At 43.1% G+C, this 19073-nt stretch overlaps 1 pseudogene; it reads left to right on the top strand.

The window, feature by feature from the left end:
- The window catches only part of LOC112074298 (solute carrier organic anion transporter family member 2A1-like), a 48125-nt pseudogene extending 33063 nt beyond the window's left edge, over nt 1-15062 (top strand).
- Nucleotides 15063-19073: the final 4011 nt, after the last annotated feature.

A 19073-nucleotide genomic window follows, 5' to 3' on the forward strand; every position in this document is an offset into this window, starting at 1 on the left:
GTAGTTTGTAGCTAACTGGTATCTGGGGATGTTGTGTTATGTCTGTAGTTTGTCAGCTAACTGTATCTGGGGATGTTGTGTTACTGTCTGTAGTTTGTCAGCTACTGTATCTGGGGATGTTGTGTTACTGTCTGTATTTTGTCAGCTAACTGTTCTGGGGATGTTTGTGTTACTGTCTGTAGTTTGTCAGCTAACCGTTCTCTGGGATGTTGTGTTACTGTCTGTAGTTTGTCAGCTAACTGTATCTGGGGATGTTGTGTTACTGTCTGTAGTTTGTCAGCTAACCGGTTTCCTGGGGATGTTGTGTTACTGTCTGTAGTTTGTCAGCTAACCGTTCTCTGGGGATGTAGTGTTATGTCTCTAGTTTGTCAGCTAACTGTATCTGGGGATGTTGTTGTTCTGTCTGTAGTTTTGTCAGCTAACCGTTCTCTGGGGATGTTGTGGTTAGTGTCTGTAGTTTGTCAGCTAACTTGTATCTGGGGATGTTGTGTTACTGTCTGTAGTTTGTCAGCTAACTGTATCTGGGGATGTTGTGTTAGCTGTCTGTAGTTTGTCAGCTAACGTATCTGGGATGTTGTGTTACTACTGTTGTAGTTTGTCAGCTAACTGTATCTGGGGATGTTGTGTTACTGTCTGTAGGTTTGTTAGCTAACTGTATCTGGGGATGTTGTGTTACTGTCTGTAGTTTGTCAGCTAACTGTATCTGGTGATGTTTGTGTTCTGTCTGTAGTTTGTCAGCTAACTGTATCTGGGGAATGTTGTGTTACTGTCGTGTAGTTTGTCAGCTAACTGTATCTGGGGATGTTGTGTTACTGTCTTGTAGTTTGTTAGCTAACCGTATCTGGGGATGTTGTGTTACTGTCTGTAGTTTGTCAGCTAACTGTATCTGGGGATGTTGTTGTTGCTGTCTGTAGTTTGTCGCTAACTGTATCTGGGGATGTTGTGTTACTGTCTGTGTTTGTCAGCTAACCGTTCCTCCAGGGATGTTTAACAAGTCATTTTTTAGCCATAACCAGTACCTGAAGGAGATGTTAGCTTGTTACTGTCTGTAGATTTGATAACAGAACTAAACTGGTATATATAAAAAAAGAGGGACTGTTGTGTTACTGTCTGCTATGTATAACGCGAGGGAATGGACTGTGTAGTTCAGCTAATATGTAGATGGTTTACTTCTGTATTGTCAGTTAATGTATGATGGTTTACTGGCGAGTTTTAGCAACTGATCTGGGTGTTTAAGATATGATAGATAATTAATCAGACTACCGTCTTACCAGAGGATAGTTGGTAGCTGTCGATTGCCAGCAAAAACAATAATCTGGGGATGTTGTGTTAACATGTATAGATATGATAAATTAAATTAGAAACTAAGTTATATGGGAGATGTTGTGTTATTACCTGTTTGTTCACTAGACGTAATCGATGTTTGTTTCGTGTCTAATAGAGATATAAGAAGTACAGCAATGATTCTTGGATTTAAGTTCTACATATAAAAAAGAGAATATGAAAATAAGAGAGAATAATGTAAATACATGGAGAGAATTAAATAAGATTAAGTACTCGATGGATGTCAGATGTTAGATAATTATAGACTGTCTTATAGGTTTCGGAGTACCAGCTAACACGTATCTGCGGAGAGATTTATAGTAAGGATATAACTAAAAGTGAATAGATATAGTTTAGTTAATTTTTAGTTAGACTGTATTTAGGAGGAGTGTTGAGGATATGTTAATGAAGAAATATGAGATATTGATACAGAAGGAAGCGATGAAGGAGTTATGCATGTTATGTCTGGGGTATCAAGCTTTGGATACGTGTTATCTGGGTGCTGTATCCCTGTGTTCGTGTCCTTGGCCTTAAGTGGGCTCAACTCAGACCCGTCTTTTGGTTCATAAATCTGGTGTTTGGGATGATCTTGTCGTTTTTCATCTTGTTCTAGTTGTTTTGTACAGCCTGTACTTGGTGGAACAGTCCTTTTATACTTGTGATGGGCTGAGTTGGGATTGTCTGTGTAGTCTGAGTTTCGTAGTCTGGATTTACGTTTGTGTAGCTAAGACTGAATTCGTGTGCTAGTATTGGTTTACTGGTCTGTGTTCACTAACTGTAGGGATGTTGTAACTTGTCTGTTTTGTAAGTAACTGTTAGGGTTTGTGTCGTCCAGTTTCGCTAACTTTATTGGAGTGGTCTGTCTTATTGTCTAACCGAGGGATGTTGTGTTGCTGTCTGTAGTTTGTCAGCTACTGCTTCTCGGGGATGTTGTGTTACTGGTCCTGTAGTTTGTCAGCTAACCGTTCTCTGGGGATGTTGTGTTTACTGTCTGTAGTTTTGTTCAGCTAACCGTTATCTGGAATTGGGTGTTGTGTTACTGTCTGTAGTTTTGTCAGCTAACTTTGAATTTTGTGTTATGTTTTGCTGATTGGTGGATGTTGTGTTACTGTTGTAGTTTGTCAGCTTACTGTATCTGGGATGTTTGTGTTACTGTCTGTAGTTTTGTCAGCTAACCCGTATCTGGGGATGTTGTGTTACTGTCTTGTAGTTTTGTCAGCTATACCGTATCTGGAATTGTTGTGTTACTGTCTGTAGTTTTGTTAGCTATCTGTATCTGGGGATGTTGTGTGTTTACTGTCTGTGTTGTCAGCTAACCCTGTATCCTGGGGATGTTGGTGTTACTGTCTGTAAGTTTGTCAAGCTAACTGTATCTGGGGATGTTTGTGTTCTGTCTGTAGTTTCGGTCAAGCTGAACTGTATTCTGGGGATGTTGTGTTAACTGTCTGTAGTTTGTTAGCTAACCGTATCTGGGGAGTTGTGTTATGTCTGTATTGTCAGCTAACTGTATCTGGGATGTTGTGTTGCTGTCTGTAGTTTATGTCAGCTAACTGTAATCTGGGGGATGTTGTCGTTACTGTCTGTAGTTTGTCAGCTAACGTTCTCCTGGGGATGTTTGTGTTACTGTCTGTAGTTTGGTCAGCTAACTGTTCTGGGATGTTGTGTTACTGGTCTGTAGTTGTCAGCTAAACCGTATCTTGGGGATGTTAGTGTTACTGTCCTGTAGTTTGTCAGTAACTGTATCTGGAATTGTTTGTGTTACTGTCTGTAGTTTGTTATGCTAACTTAATCTGGGGACGTTGATGTTACTGTTCTGTAGTTTGTCAGTCACTGTATCTGGGATGTGTGTGTTCTGTCTGTAGTTTGTCAGCTAACTGTATCTGGGGATGTTGTGTTACTGTCTGTAGTTTGTCAGCTAACTGTATCTGGGGATGTTGTGTTACTTGTCCTGTAGTTTGTTAGCTAACCGTATCTGGGGATGTTGTGTTGCACTGTCTGTAGTTGTCAGGTACTGTATCTGGGATGTTGTGTTGCTGTCTGTAAGTTTTGTCAGCTAACTGTATCTGGGGATGTTGTTGTTAACTGTCTGTAGTTTGGTCAAGCTAACCGTTCTCTGGGCTGTTGTGTTTTGTCTGTAGTTTGTCAGCTATCTGTATCTGGGGTGTTTGGTTTACTGTCTGTAGTTGTGTCAGCTAACCGTTCTCTGGGGATGTTGTGTTACTGTCTGTAGTTTGTCAGCTAACCGTTCTCCGTGGGGATGCTTGTTTCTGTCTGTAGTTTGTCAGCTATCCGTTCTCTGGGGAGTGTTGTGTTTACTGTCTGTAGTTTGTCAGAATAACTGTATCCATGGGATGTTGTGTTACTGTCTGTAAGTCTCGTCAGCTACCCGTCCTCTCTGGGATGTTGTTTACTGTCCTGTAGTTTTGTCAGCTAACTGTATCTGGGGATGTGTTGTGTCTGTTGTAGTTTGTCGCTAACTGTATCTGGGGATGTTTGTGTTACTGTCTGTAGTTTGTCAAGCTAACCGTTCTGGGGATGTTGTGTTACTGTCTGTAGTTTGTCAGCTAACTGTATCTGGGTGATTTGTGTTACTGTCTGTAGTTTTGTTGCTAACTGTATCTGGGGATGTTGTGTTTCTGTCTGTAGTTTGTCAGCTAACCGTTTCTCTGGGGATGTTGTGTTACTGTCTGTAGTTTGTCAGCCTAACTGTTATCTGGGATGTTGTGTTATGTCTGTAGTTGTGTCAGCTAACCGTTCTCTTGGGGATTGTGTTTGTCTGTAGTTTGTCGCTAACTGTATCTTGGGGATGTTGTGTTACTGTCTGTAGTTGTCAGCTAACCGTTCTCTGGGGATGTTGTGTTACTGTCCTGTAGTTTGTCAGCTAACTGTTATTGGGATGTGTTGTTACTGGTCTGTAGTTTGTCAGCCTTAACAGTCTCTGGGGATGTTGTGTTTATCTCTCTGTAGTTTGTCAGCTAACTGTTATCTGGGGATGTTGTGTTACTGTCTGTAGTTTGTCAGCTACCGTCTCCTTGGATGTTGTGTTACTGTCTGTAGTTTGTCAGCTAACTGTATCTGGGGATGTTGTGTTGCTGTCTGTAGTTTGTCAGCTAAACTGTATCTGGGGATGTTGTGTTACTTGTCTGTAAGTTTGTCAGCTAACCGTTCTCCTGGGATGTTGTGTTACTGTCCTGTAGTTTGTCAGCTAACTGTATCTGGGGATGTTGTGTTACTGTCCTGTAGTTTGTCAGCCTAACGTTCTCTGGGGATGTTGTGTTACTGTCTGTAGTTTGTTCAGCTAACGCGTTCTCTTTGGATGTTGTGTTTACTGTTCTGTAGTTTGTCAGCTACCGTTCTCTGGGGATGTTGTGTTACTGTCTGTAGTTTGTCAGCTAACTGTATCTGGGGATGTTGTGTTACTGTCTGTAGTTTTTGTCAGCTAACCGTTCTCTGGGGATGTTGTGTTACTGTCTGTAGTTTGTCAGCTAACTGTAATCTGGGGATGTTGTGTACTGTCTGTAGTTTTGTCAGCTAACTGTATCTGGGGATGTTTGTGTTACTGTCTGTAGTTTGTCAGCTAACCGTATCTGGGGATGTTGTGTTACTGTCTGTAGTTTGTCAGCTAACTGTATCTGGGATGTTGTGTTACTGTCTGTAGTTTTGTTAGCTAACTGTATCTGGGGATGTTGTGTTACTGTTCTGTAGTTTGTCAGCTAACCGTTCTCTGGGGATGTTGTGTTACTGTCTGTAGTTTGTCAGCTAACTGTATCTGGGGATGTTGTGTACTGTCCTGTAGTTTGTCAGCTAACCGTTCTGCTGGGATGTTGTGTTACTGTCTGTAGTTGTCAGCTAACTGTATCTGGGATGTTGTGTTACTGTCTAGTTTGTTCAGCTAACCGTTCTCTGGGGATGTTGTTGTTACTGTCTGTAGTTTGTCAGCTAACTGTATTCTGGGGAATGTTGTGTTACTGTCTGTAGTTTGTCAGCTAACCGTTCTCTGGGGATGTTGTGTTACTGTCTGTAGTTTGTCAGCTAACTGTATCTGGGGATGTTGTGTTACTGTCTGTAGTTGTCAGCTAACCGATCTCTGGGGATGTTGTGTTACTGTCTGTAGTTTGTCAGCTAACTGTATCTGGGGATGTTGTGTTCACTGTCTGTAGTTTGTTCAGCTAACCGTATCTGGGGATGTTTGTGTTACTGTCTGTAGTTTGTCAGCTACCGTATCTGGGGATGTTGTGTTACTGTCCTGTAGTTTGTCCAGCTAACCGTATCTGGGGATGTTGTGTTACTGTCTGTAGTTTGTCAGCTAACCGTATCTTGGGGATGTTGTGTTACTGTCTGTAGTTTGTTCAGCTAACCGTATCTGGGGATGTGTGTGTTACTGTCTGTAGTTTTTAGCTAACTGTATTCTGGGGATGTTGTGTTACTGTCTGTAGTTTGTCAGCTAACTGTACTGGGGATTTTGTGTTACTGTCTGTAGTTTGTCAGCTAACTGTATCTGGGGATGTTGTGTTACTGTCTGTAGTTTGTCAGCTAACTGTATCTGGGGATGTTGTGTTACTGTCTGTAGTTTGTTAGCTAACGTATCTGGGGATGTTGTTGTTAGCTGTCTGTAGTTTGTCAGCTAACTGTATCTGGGGATGTTGTGTTGCTGTCTGTAGTTTGTCAGCTAACTGTATCTGGGGATGTTGTGTTACTGTCTGTAGTTTGTCAGCTAAACCGTTCTCTGGGGATGTTGTGTTACTGTCTGTAGTTTGTCAGCTAACCGTTCTCTGGGGATGTTGTGGTTATGTTTGTCTGTAGTTGTCAGCTACCTGTATCTGGGGATGTTGTGTTACTGTCTGTATTTGTCAGCTAACTGTATTGGGGATGTTGTGTTACTGTCTGTAGTTTGTCCAGCTAACCTATCTGGGGATGTTGTGTTTACTGTCTGTAGTTTGTCAGCTAACTGTTCTGGGATGTTGTGTTACTGTCGTAGTTTGTCAGCTAACTGTATCTGGGGATGTTGTGTTCTGTCTGTAGTTTGTCAGCTAACCGTATCTGGGATGTTGTGTTACTGTCTGTAGTTTGTCAGCTAACTGTATCTGGGGATGTTGTGTTACTGTCTGAGTTTGTCAGCTAACTGTATCTGGGGATGTTGTGTTACTGTCTGTAGTTTGTCAGCTAACGTATCTGGGGATGTTGTGTTGTGTCTGTAGTTTGTCAGCTTAATGTATCTGGAATGTTTGTTGTTACTTCTGTAGTTTGTCAGCTAATGTATCTGGGGATGTTGTGTTGCTGTCTGTAGTTTGTCCTAACTGTATCTGGGATGTTGTGTACTGTCTGTAGTTTGTCAGCTACTCGTATCTGGGGATGTTGTGTTACGTCTGTAGTTTGTAGCTAACTGTATCTGGGATGTGTGTTACTGTCTGTAGTTGTGTAGCTAACTGTATCTGGGGATGTTGTGTTACTGTCTGTAGTTTGTCAGCTAACTGTATCTGGGGGTGGTTGTGTTACTGTCTGTAGTTTTGTCAGCTACTGTATCTGGGGATGTTGTGTTGCTGTCTGTAGTTGTCAGCTAACTGTATCTGGGGATGTTTGTGTTACTGTCTGTAGTTTGTCAGCTAACTGTATGCTGGGGATGTTGTGTTAGCTGTCTGTAGTTTGTCCAGCTAACTGTTATCTGGGATGTTGTGTTACTGTCTGTAGTTTGTCAGCTAACTGTATCTGGGGATGTTTGTGTTACTGTCTGTAGTTTGTCAGCTAACTGTTCGGGGATGTTGTTACTGTCTGTAGTGTAGCTAACCGTATCTGGGGATGTTTGTGTTACTGTCTGTAGTTTGTCAGCGGTTGTTTTTTAATGACATGGGAGTTATTGGGAAGCCATGAGGACTGGAGTTTAAGGTTCTTCAACCAGTCTTGCCCAAAGCCAAACGCCATGGAGTTATCACCTATCACTACAGACGTCAAAACAGAGATGTACAGTCTGCAGCGTTTTAATTCGTTGGATAAATAAAGTGCCTGGTGAAACACATGCACAAGTTCATACGTTACATAAACGATGAGGTCATAATAGGGAGAATAAACAAACGTACAGTACCTTTTTCAGACAGTACCAACAGACTGAAAAATAGACAAGCAACTTCATGGGATAAGACCTAGCATTTTGTTGAAGATTTAAGAAAAAGTATTGTTTGGCGCTGTGCCACTGGTGAGCCCAAAACAACTAGAATGTTGTTTTACTGCAGTACAATAGCAACCAGAGGCTAATGAACAACATCTAACATAAGCAGGAACCTGGTCTTCATCCCATAACCTCATATCTCTGTTGTCTTCTGTTATGTGGTTTTTCGGCACTGAGCTCTTACTGATGAACTTACCTCCACCCAAACGTCTATCGTGATCCAAACCTGAAGTTAACATGAATGACCCTTTCACACTACTGAGCTGAGCTGAAGCCTTGTAAAGTGGAGTTGTACTAAGCTGAGCTGTGCTACGCAGAGGGTGGAGTTGTACTGAGCTGAGCTGAGCTGAGCCTAGCAGAGTGGAGTTGTACTGAGCTGAGGCCTAGCCAGAGTGGAGTTGTACTGAGCTGTGCCTAGTAGAGTGGAGTTGTACAGCTGAGGCCCTAGCAGAGTGGAGTTGTACTGAGCTGAGCCTAGTAAGAGTGGAGTTGTACTGAGCTGAGCCTAGCAGAGTGGAGTTGTACTGGAGCTGAGCTGAGCCTAGCAGAGTGGGGAGTTGTCCTAGAGAGCTGAGCTGAGCTGAGCCTAGCAGAGGGAGTTGGTAATGAGCTGTGACCTTTTAGTGAGTGGAGTTGTAACTGAGCTGAGCCTAGTAGAGTGGAGTTGTACTGAGCTGAGCTGAGTTGAAGCCCTAGCAGAGTGGAGTTGTACTGAGCTGAGCCTAGTAGAGTGGAGTTGTACTGAGCTGAGCCCTAGCAGAGTGGAGTTGTAATACTGAGCTGAGCTGAGCCTAGCAGAGTGGAGTTGTACTGAGCTGAGCTCAGTGGGTACTAGCAGCAGCAGAGTGGAGTTGTACTGAGCTGAGCCTAGTAGAGTGGAGTTGTACTGAGCTGAGCCTAGCAGAGTGGAGTTGTACTGAGCTGAGCTGAGCTGAGCCTAGCAGAGTGGAGTTGTACTGAGCTGAGCTGAGCTGAGCCTAGCAGAGTGGAGTTGTACTGAGCTGAGCTGAGCCTAGTAAAGTGGAGTTGTACTGAGCTTGTTATGAATTCACCGTAGCTGCTAAACCCTGCTAGAAAGGACAGTGTGAAAAGACAATATCCGAGCAAGCACAATACATTTCGGGCAAAATAGTGTATAAGTCTATTGTGATACCAACATCATTCTTGAAACATCTCTCATCATCTTCTCTCTTCTCATCAGGTCTCTGGCCAATTGTTATTCCAACTGCTCCTGCCCAGCTAACGCCTTCAACCCAGTGTGTGGATCTGACAGCACGGAGTACCTGTCACCCTGCCACGCAGGCTGCAAAGAGTACACCAAAGACCCCAACAACAGATTCAGGGTTCTGGTGCGTTCTGGGAAGTTAGGAATGCAGTAGCGAATGGTATAATTGAACAAAGAGTAAAACCAAATCTGTTATAGGGCAGCCAGGCAGACCTAGTACTACCTAGTCTCTACCTACAGTACAGCTACACAATATGGATGATTCACAAGCAATGGACCAGTCCCATCCATCTGTAATTATAAAAATGTACCTTTATTTACCTAGAAAAGTCAGTTAAGAACAAATGTCTTATTTTCAATGACGGCCTACCAGGGAACAGTGGGTTGACTGCCTTGTTCAGGGGCAGAACGACAGAGTTGTACCTTGTCAGCTCGGGGATTCGATCTTGCAACCTTTCGGTTACTAGTACAACGCTCTAACCACTAGGCTACGCTGCCACCCCTCCACTCTAACCACTAGGCTACGCTGCCACCCCTCCACTCTAACCACTAGGCTAATCAGAGGGTAATCAGCCCTGGGACACAGGGGAAGTGTTTTAAGTGTCAGTCAGTAAGTCATCCATTACCAGGATGACTGTTTAGCAGGCTAATAGAGTTGTAGTCATATTGACATAGTTAATATGGTTAACCCCCCCATGCATGGCCATTACGTAAATGAGTTAGACTTCAATCAATTCCGACCAAGAGGTAACAATAGCTCATGTTGTATATACTAATTGAGGAAAGTATACAGGACGTTCAAGTCAATATAGGATATCAATCATTCACCATTTTGCCATTGTCTTAACAAACAAAAACAAGGATCTGTCCATTTTCTTTTATAATGTATTACGTGTATAGTCTATCTTTTATATAATGATACCGGTGTCTTCTTCGTTCTCCTGCTTTAGGAGTACACAGACTGTATCTGTACAGCTCACAGCCAGGGTAGCGGTGGGGGTACTGCTCGCCCCGGCCCCTGCCCCAACCAATGTCCTCACTTCCTGCTTCCTGTCATGTTCCTCATCTCTCTGGCCGCGATGATCGCCTCCCTAACACACAATCCTATCTATATGATGGTCCTCAGGTTTGTTTTTTTTATTTTTTTATTTGACCTTCATTTAACCAGGTAGGCCAGTTGAGAACAAGTTCTCATTTACAACTGCAACCTGGCCAAGATAAAGCAAAGCAGTGTGACAAAAACAACACAAAGTTACACATGGGATAAACAAACGTACAGTCAATAACACATTAGAAAAATCTATATACAGTGAGTGCAAATGTTGTAAGATTAGGGAGGTAAGGCAATAAATAGGCCATAGTGACGAAATAATTACAATTTAGCAATTAAACACTGGAGTGATAGATGTGCAGATGATGATATGCAAGTAGAGATACTGGGGTGCAAAGGAGAAGAAAAAATAATAATAACATGGGGATGAGGTAGTTGGGTGGGCTATTTACAGATGGGCTGTGTACAGGTGCAGTGATCGGTAAGCTGCTCTGACAGCTGATGCTTAAAGTTAGTGAGGGAGATATAAGTATCCAGCTTCAGTGATTCAGATAACCTCTCTCAGGTAACCTCTCTAACACACAGCCCCATCTATATGATGGACCTCATATAACCTCTCTCTCTAACACACAGCACCGTCTATATGATGGACCTCAGATTTAAAAAAACATATACAAATGCATTTGGAAAGTTTTCAGACCCCTTGACTTGATCCACATTTTGTTACGTTACAGCCTTATTCTAGAATGTATTAAATGTTTAAAAAAGTCTCATCAATTTACACACAATACCCCATAATGACATCACAATACCCCATAATGACATCACAATACTCCATAATGACATCACAATACCCCATGATGACATCACAATACCCCATAATGACAAAGCGAAAACAGGTTTTTAGAATTTTTGTACATTTATAAAAAAAAATGAAAAACTGAAAAACCTTATTTATTTAAGTATTTGCTATGAGACTCGAAATTGAGCTCATGTGCATCTTGTTTACATTGATTAAACTTGAGAAGTATATACAACTTCATTGGAGTCCACCTGTGGTAAATTCAATTGATTGGACATGATTTGGAAAGGCACACACCTGTCTATATAAGGTCCCACAGTTGACAGTGCATGTCAGAGCAACAACCAAGCCATGAGGTTAAAGGAATTGTCCGTAGAGCTCCGAGACAGGATTGTGTCGAGGCACAGATCTGGGGATGGGTACCAAAAAATGTCTGCAGCATTGAAGGTCCCCAAGAACAGTGTGGCCTCGACAAAAGGTTTGGAACCACCAAGACTATCCCTAGAGTTGGCCGTTCGGCCAAACTCAGCATTTGGGGGAGAAGGGCCTTGGTCAGGGAGGTGACCAGGAACCCGATGGTCACTCTGACAGAGCTTCAGTGTCCCTCTGTGGAGATGGGAGAACCTTCTAGAAAGACAACCATCTCTGCAGCACTCCACCAATCAGGCCTTTATGGTACAGTGGCCAGACAGAAGCCACTCCTCAGTAAATGGCACATGACAGCCCGCTTGGAGTTTGCCAAAAGGCACCTAAAGACTCTCAGACCATGAGAAACAGGTTTCTCTGGTCTGATGAACCGAGATTGAACTCTTTGGCCTGAATGCCAAGCGTCACGTCTGGAGGAAACCTGGCACCATCCCTACGGTGAAGCATAGTGGTGGCAGCATCATGCTGTGGGGACGTTTTTCAGCCACAGGGACTTCAGCTCAAGGGAAAGATGAACAGAGCAAAGTACAGAGAGATCCTTGATGAAAACCTACTCCAGAGTGCTCAGAACGTCACCTTCCAACAGGACAACAACCCTAAGCACACAGCCAAGACAATGCAGGAGTGGCTTCAGGACAAGTCTCTGAATGTCCTTGAGTGGCCCAGCCAGAGGCCGGACTTGAACCCAATCGAAACATCTCTGGAGAGACCTGAAAATAGCTGTGCAGCGACGCTCCCCATCCAACCTGACAGAGCTTGAGAGGATCTGCAGAGAAGAATGGGAGAAACTCCCCAAATACAGGTGTGCCAAGCTTGTAGTGTCATACCCAAGAAGACTCGAGGCTGTAATCACTGCCAAAGGTCTTCAACAAAGTACTGAATAATGGGTCTGAATAAATATGATATTTCCTTTTTATATATATAATTTGGAGATTTCTAAAACCTGTTTTTGCTTCGTCATTATTGTGTAGATTGATGAGAGGAAAAAACGATTTAATTCATTTTAAAATACGGCTGTATAACGTAACAAAATGTGGAAAAAGTCAAGGAATCTAAATACTTTCAAAGTGCACTGTATATAGTTTAATGTAATTAAATTTGATTTGGAATACTTCTGATGAGTCCATAGAAAGCAGGCCTATTCAGTACGACGTTGTAAATAAACTGTTTCTTCGCTTGAATTGTTTCAGAACTGTTCCCCACGAAGAGAAATCCTTTGCCATAGGAGTCCAGTTTCTGCTCTTGAGAGTGCTTGGTAAGTTTCTTCATAAAGACAGATGTTGTTAAATACAACACACAATTGAATATGATGATATACATCAATGTAGTGTTAGAGTGCCCTCTGGTGGACGACGACTGATTTGAATCATACTGAGAATCCCGTATCTTCCTGCTGCGAAAGTGTTTTGAATAAGAGTTGTGATTGATGTCTGATCCTCTCCTTTCTCTACGAACAAAAGGTCAATGTTGACAGTTGTTATAGCAGCCTGGTTACCAGCTCCTGTTCAGCTTGGCCATCCACAGCTCCTGTATATAGTATTATTATACACACTGAAGACAAATATAAATGCAACATGCAACAATTTCTAAGATTTTACTGAGTTTTACAGTTCATATAAGAAAATCAAGTCAATTGAAATAAATTCATTAGGTCCTAATCTATGGATTTCACATGACTGGGAATACAGATATGCATTTGTTGGTCACAGATACCATTAAAAAAAAGGTAGGGGTGTGGATCAGAGAACCACTATGTTCCTCCTGCAGTGACATGTGACCACCATTTTGCCTCATGCAGCACGACATCTCCTTCACATAGAGTTGATCAGGCTGTTGATTGTGGTCTGTGGAATGTTGTCCCACTCCTCTTCAATGGCGGTGGGAAGTTGCTGGATATTGGCGGGAACTGGAACACGCTGTCGTAGAAATTGATCCAGAGCATCCCAAACATGCTCAATGAGTGACATGTCTGGTGAGTATGCAGGCCATGGAAGAACTGGGGACATTTTAAGCTTCCAGGAACTGTGTACAGATCCTTACGACATGGGGCCGTGCATTATCATGCTGAAACATGAGGTGATGGCGGCGGATGAATGACAGGACAATGGGCCTCAGGATCTCGTCACGGTATCTCTGTGCATTCAAATTGCCATCGATAAATTGTAATTGGGTTTGTTGTTCGTAGCTTATCAAATCACATTGTATTGGTCACGTACACATATTTAGCAGATGTTATTGCGGGTGTAGTGAAATGCTTGTGTTCCTAGCTCCAACAGCCTGTTGTTCATAATTGTACATGGTTCATATTAAGATCTTGCTACTTAAAGGGGTATACTTGAGTTGTACTGAATATGTTGTAGCAAGTCCCTTTTTACTGGCCTTTTACTGGCCCATACCATAATCTCACCACCACCATGTGGCACTGTTCACAACGTTGACATCAGCAAACCGCTCGGCAACACGACACCTGGTTACACGTGGTCTGTGGTTGTGAGGCCGGTTGGATGTACTGCCAAATTCTCTTAAAGGACGTTGGAGGAGGTGGCTTATTGTAGAGAAATTAACATTCAATTATCTGGCAACAGCTCTGGTGGACATCCTTGCAGTCAGCATACCAATTGCACCCTCCCTCAATACTGGAGACATCTGTGGCCTTTTAAAGTGGCCTTTTATTGTCCCAAGCACAAGGTGCACCTGTGTAATGATCATGCTCTTTAATCAGCTTCTTGATATGCCACACCTCTCAGGTGGATGGATTATCTTGGCAAAGGAGAAATGCTCACTGACAGGGATGTAAACAAATGTGTGCACAAACTTTGAGAGAAATAATATTTTTGTGCGTCTGGAAATCTTCTGGGATCTTTTATATTTCAGCTCATAAAACATGGGATCAACACTTTACTTTACTTTGCGTTTTTATATTTTTGTTCAGTTTATATTCTCTAATCCTGTGCTTTTCTATTCTAGCCTGGTTACCGGCCCCAGCCCTGTTCGGCATGGCCATCGACAGCTCCTGTATCTGGTGGAAACGTATCTGTGGCAACCGGCTGGGCTGTGGTTACTATGACAATAACATCCTGAGAAACAGGTAAGAAAAAAGGTCTCGTACTACTATTGGTATGCCTCGTTTATACAAGTGATAATGATTGATGGACTGTATTGGTGGACTGTATTGGTGGACTGTATTGATGGACTGTATTGATGGACTGTATTGATGGACTGTATTGGTGGACTGTATTGGTGGACTGTATTGATGGACTGTATTGATGGACTGTATTGATGGACTGTATTGATGGACTGTATTGATGGACTGTATTGATGGACTGTATTGGTGGACTGTATTGGTGGACTGTATTGATGACCTGTATCGATGGACTGTATCGATGGACTGTATTGATGACCTGTATTGATGGACTGTATTGATGGACTGTATTGATTTGCTGGTTGATTCAGTGAATGGTTGATGTATCTCTGCAGGTACCTGGGTCTGCAGTTGGGCTTCAAGATGATGGGGATCTTCCTGCTGGGGCTGGTTGGATGGAAGGTCCAGAGGACCAGGGAGTACAACCTGGGAAAACGGCCTGACGGACCACTGTGATCTGGGATACGTCTGACCGCCTGGCTCCTTAACTCCTTCCTCCCTTTCCCGTCTCACACGATAGAGACTGGCCACCGAGGACCAATTTTACACCTACCTGCCATCGCACCGTGCTATCCAATCCACCACCTTACTACAATCTAACCTGTCTCACAGGAGAGAAGAGACTCACCTGCCTCTGAGGTACACTGTGCCTTTCAACTGGTCTGCTAATGCAGGGTCTGCTAATGCAGGGTCTGAATACAACGGAGGGACTATTATGATTCAACTCTGAGCAGCCAGCCCTATTCCTATATAAGTGTCTCACATGACTCCACCCAGTGGGCTTATCTTAATGTATTTTTCCCACTGTGCTTTTCAACGGAGTGTACTGTGCTGTATACTAGTATATCAACTGTATACTAGTATATCAACTGTATACTTGTATATCAACTGTATACTTGTATATCAACTGTATACTAGTATATCAACTGTATACTAAGTGTATCAACTGTATCTAGTGTACTCACTGTTATAGTATATCAACTGTATACTAGTATATCGTAAGCTTGTATATCATTTTATGGTATATAATCGTATACTAGTATCAATGCTTCAACTGTATAGCTTGTATATCAGTATACTTAGATATCCAACTGTATACTTGTATAGTCATGACTGTATCATGTACTAGTATATCAACTGTTTATAGTGTATAACCTGTATCACTGAGTATCATGAACTGTATTAGTTTAAGTATACTAGTATATTACTGTATACTATAAATAATGAATCTGACTGTATACTTGTTATAACTGTAATACTATAGTATCACTGTTAGTAGTATGTATACTGTTATTGTATATCAATGTAACTTGTATATCAAACTGTATACTTGTATATCAACTGTATACTTGTATATCAACTGTATACTAGTATATCAACTGTATACTAGTATATCAACTGTATAGTAGTATATCAACTGTATACTTGTATATCAACAGTATACTTGCTGTTAACCCAGGGATGTTTTCCATTCAGGTTTCAAGCTAACTTAATATCTATATTAGTTATAGATGTTTGTCTCTTACGCAGAGGCATTTAGTGAGCATTTATATAGAGTTTTATACAAAGAATGGTAACTTTATAATCATATGATAAACATATGACATCCGCTTTAATCACAATAATATGCTATGCATCACATATCAATGACACTGTTTAAATAACTGTTCTCTTGTTGAAATTGATTTATAATTCAATATTATGCTAAGTTTAGATTATCTTCACTTATGTGCCTTATATGCAACACCAAATGAATGTGATTTATGTAAATAATAAACTGTTTTGTTTTATATTGTACAATTGTTACTACATTGTGGTGGAAAAGTTAAGAGAGTTTGGGGAGAGAATGAGTCTCTCTCTCTCTGTGTGTTTGTCTATCTGTGTATACAGGACATCATGAGAGTAAATACAGTTAGAGAAAGGCTTAGAAACACAGTAGGCTTAATGGAATGAATAATCGAACATGTTCGCGCACAATAGTACCACGAAAGGTTTTCCTCATTCCCCGTTTCGCATGACGTCATGCGTCAGTGGCAGAAAGGAGCGGGCGGCAGACAGAGAGCGAGGGGGAGGAGAGACCGCGCAGGCGCAGATCGTCATAAAAAAAAAAAAAAAACCTAACAGCAGCCTCCACAGTGCAGCAGCGCTCACTGAGGGAGAGGAAGAGAGAGCAGGTTGAACGGATTAAAGGCGTCGCGTTTCAGTGTCACATCCCAACATCATCAGCACCACCACAAACCAGGACCACTGGGAAAGAGCATTTAATTAACCGACTCGTTTAGAAATTCACCCCCCCCTTAAAACATGTCTGTGGGTAGTGACTTTGGGAACCCCTTAAGAAAATTCAAACTGGTCTTTCTGGGGGAGCAAAGCGGTAAGTAATTCAGAAGCTTTGGGAGAAGTTACCTTCTGTTTGTGTATGATATTCCCTGCTGGGTGTTCACAGACTAAGTGAAGTTCACTGACCTCTATAAAGCCTACGTGTTTCACTTAGTAGCCTTTAACATGATGGAGAATTGACTACATTTTCTATAGGAAAATGACAAGCTTGTTTTTGTTTTTTGTTATGTCGGTCACAAATAGTCCAGAGATCAATATACGATGTTCATTATAAAATGTTTATGATGTCAGTCAATGCATTTCATTGTTTGGGATATTTATTCTTTTGATGACTCTTTATGCAAAGCAGGGGTGAAACATTGAATTTTTTTGCAGTCCAGTTTGACATTCATTTAGAATATTATTAAAACCTAATAATTGCTATGTATGTGACAGTTGTTATATACATGTGGTGGTGTTATTGTGTCAAGCGCTGTGCTTGGTTTAAAAGAGAGAAATTAAGAATTCTGTGTATTGCATGAGACACACCCAGGCTGCCAGCGTCTGTCGGTGAGAACTTGTGTAGCTGCAGTCTCTTCCACTGTAGGCTTCTCTCTCGCTCGCTCGCTCTCTCTCTCTCTCTCTCTCTCTCTCTCTCTCTCTTCTCTCGGGCGCGTCTTCTCGCTCTCTCCCTTCTCTCTCTCATTCTGTCTCTGTCTGTCTTCATTCCTCTCTTATTCTTTGTCTCTCATTTCTTCTCTTCGTTATTCTCTCTGTCTCTTCTATTCTCTCTTCTGTCTCTCATTCCCTGTATCTCATTCTCTCTCTGTCTTCATTCCCCCTGTAATCTCATTCGTCTCTCTCTCTGTCTCTCATTCTCTGTTGTATCCTCGTCTCATTCTCTTCTCCGTCGTCATTCTGTCTACCATTCCCTCTGTATCTCAATTCTCTGTCTGTCTCTCATTCTCTCTATCTCTTCTTCTTGTTATCTCATTCTACTGGTCTGTTCTCATTTCTTGTCTGTTCGGTGTCTTTCTCATTCTGTCTTCATTCTCTCTTGTCTATTCGTCTTCTCTCAATTCCTGTCTCTCATTTCTCTCTGCTCTTTGCAGATGAGACTAAGGTAATTTGGTCTTTCATATTGCAGAGTGTTGTAAAATGGCCTATGTATGACCTAACTTAGTCTGTAGCGTTATCTTGGTGCAGTTTGTCCTCATGTCTCCACTATCCACCCGATGTTATGAGACAACTTATTAAGCTTGTTACTCTAATTCAGTTTTAGGGATAGCGGTTTTTCATGGTTTGCTGATTCAGACCACGTGTCCCCCCCCACCTCAGCTCGAAGGGAAATGCCCCCTCGGGGGGGGGGGGGGGGGGGCTGGGTGTAGATCCGCGCCCAGACGTAATCTAACGGGCAGCAAATTCATCTCGAGTCTTAGCTCTGTGACCCCACATCAGCCGCTAATAATGAAAACTTATGGGATAATTTTGCGTACTCATTCGGTTGTAGCTGCCGTAGGGTTGTAGCGTGGTGAAGTAGAAGAGAACGTAGTGTGACGGTGGCTGAATCACTTAAACATGGACTACCATAAAACAGAACAGCTCTTTGCTGTATTACTCTGGCGTCTCTTCTCTAGTCGTGGTATTTTAAAAGTTTTGAATTACCATATCAACTTTGCTGGCGTAATCGAGGCTTCTTTTCACAGTCTAGCGGATCGCGGAAACGTGAGATCTCTGTGAATTGGATTGCAGCGTGAGCGATAGGGTTGACTTCCTAATTTGTTCAAATGGGAAACACTTGCTTTCCGGACTAGAATTGTTGAAATCAAGGTGCAGCTGCTCACAATCGAGCGACGATCAGCACGCAGATGGGCGGTGGGATAGAAGGCAGACGGGTGGACTAGCAGGCAGGCGGGTGGACTTGCATGGCAGGCGGGTGGACTATGCAGGCAGGCGGGTGGCTAGCAGGCCGTGCGGGGTGGAGCTGCAAGCAGGCGGGTGGAATTGAGGCAGGCGGTGAGACTAGAAGGAGGCGGTGTGGATATAGCAGCCCGGGCGGGTTGGACTAGCCGACAGGCGGGTGGAGCTACAAGGCTAGGCGGGTGGACTAGCAGGCGGGGGTGACTATGCAACAGGCGGGTGGAGTACGCAGGCGACGGTGGACTTAGGCAGACTAGGCGGGTGGACTAGCGGGAGGCGGGTGGATATACAGGCCAGACGGGTGACTAGCAGCAGGCGGGGTGGATAGCAACCGGGGGGTGGACTAGCAGACTAGGCGGCTGGAACTAAGCAACAGGCGGGGGTGGTAACTACGAGACAGGCGGTGGTGGACTAGCATGCAGGCGGGTGGACTCAGGACTACAGCAGACAGGCGGGTGGACTAGCAGACAGGGGGGATAGGAAGGCGGGTGGACTGCAGGCAGGGGGTGGACTAGCGGGGTGGACTAGCAGGACAGCCGGGTGACTAGCAAGGCATAGGCGGGAGGATAGCAGACAGCGGTCGTTGGACTAGCAGACGGCGGCCTGGGTGGAAGCAGGCCGCGGGACCATGCAGGCAGGTGACCAGAGCAGGCAGGCGGGGTAGAAGGCAGGCAGGCGGGTGGACTAGCAGGCAGGCGGGTG

This window comes from Salvelinus sp. IW2-2015, unplaced genomic scaffold (assembly GCF_002910315.2).
Source record: "Salvelinus sp. IW2-2015 unplaced genomic scaffold, ASM291031v2 Un_scaffold2565, whole genome shotgun sequence".
Classification (NCBI taxonomy): Eukaryota; Metazoa; Chordata; class Actinopteri; order Salmoniformes; family Salmonidae; genus Salvelinus; species Salvelinus sp. IW2-2015.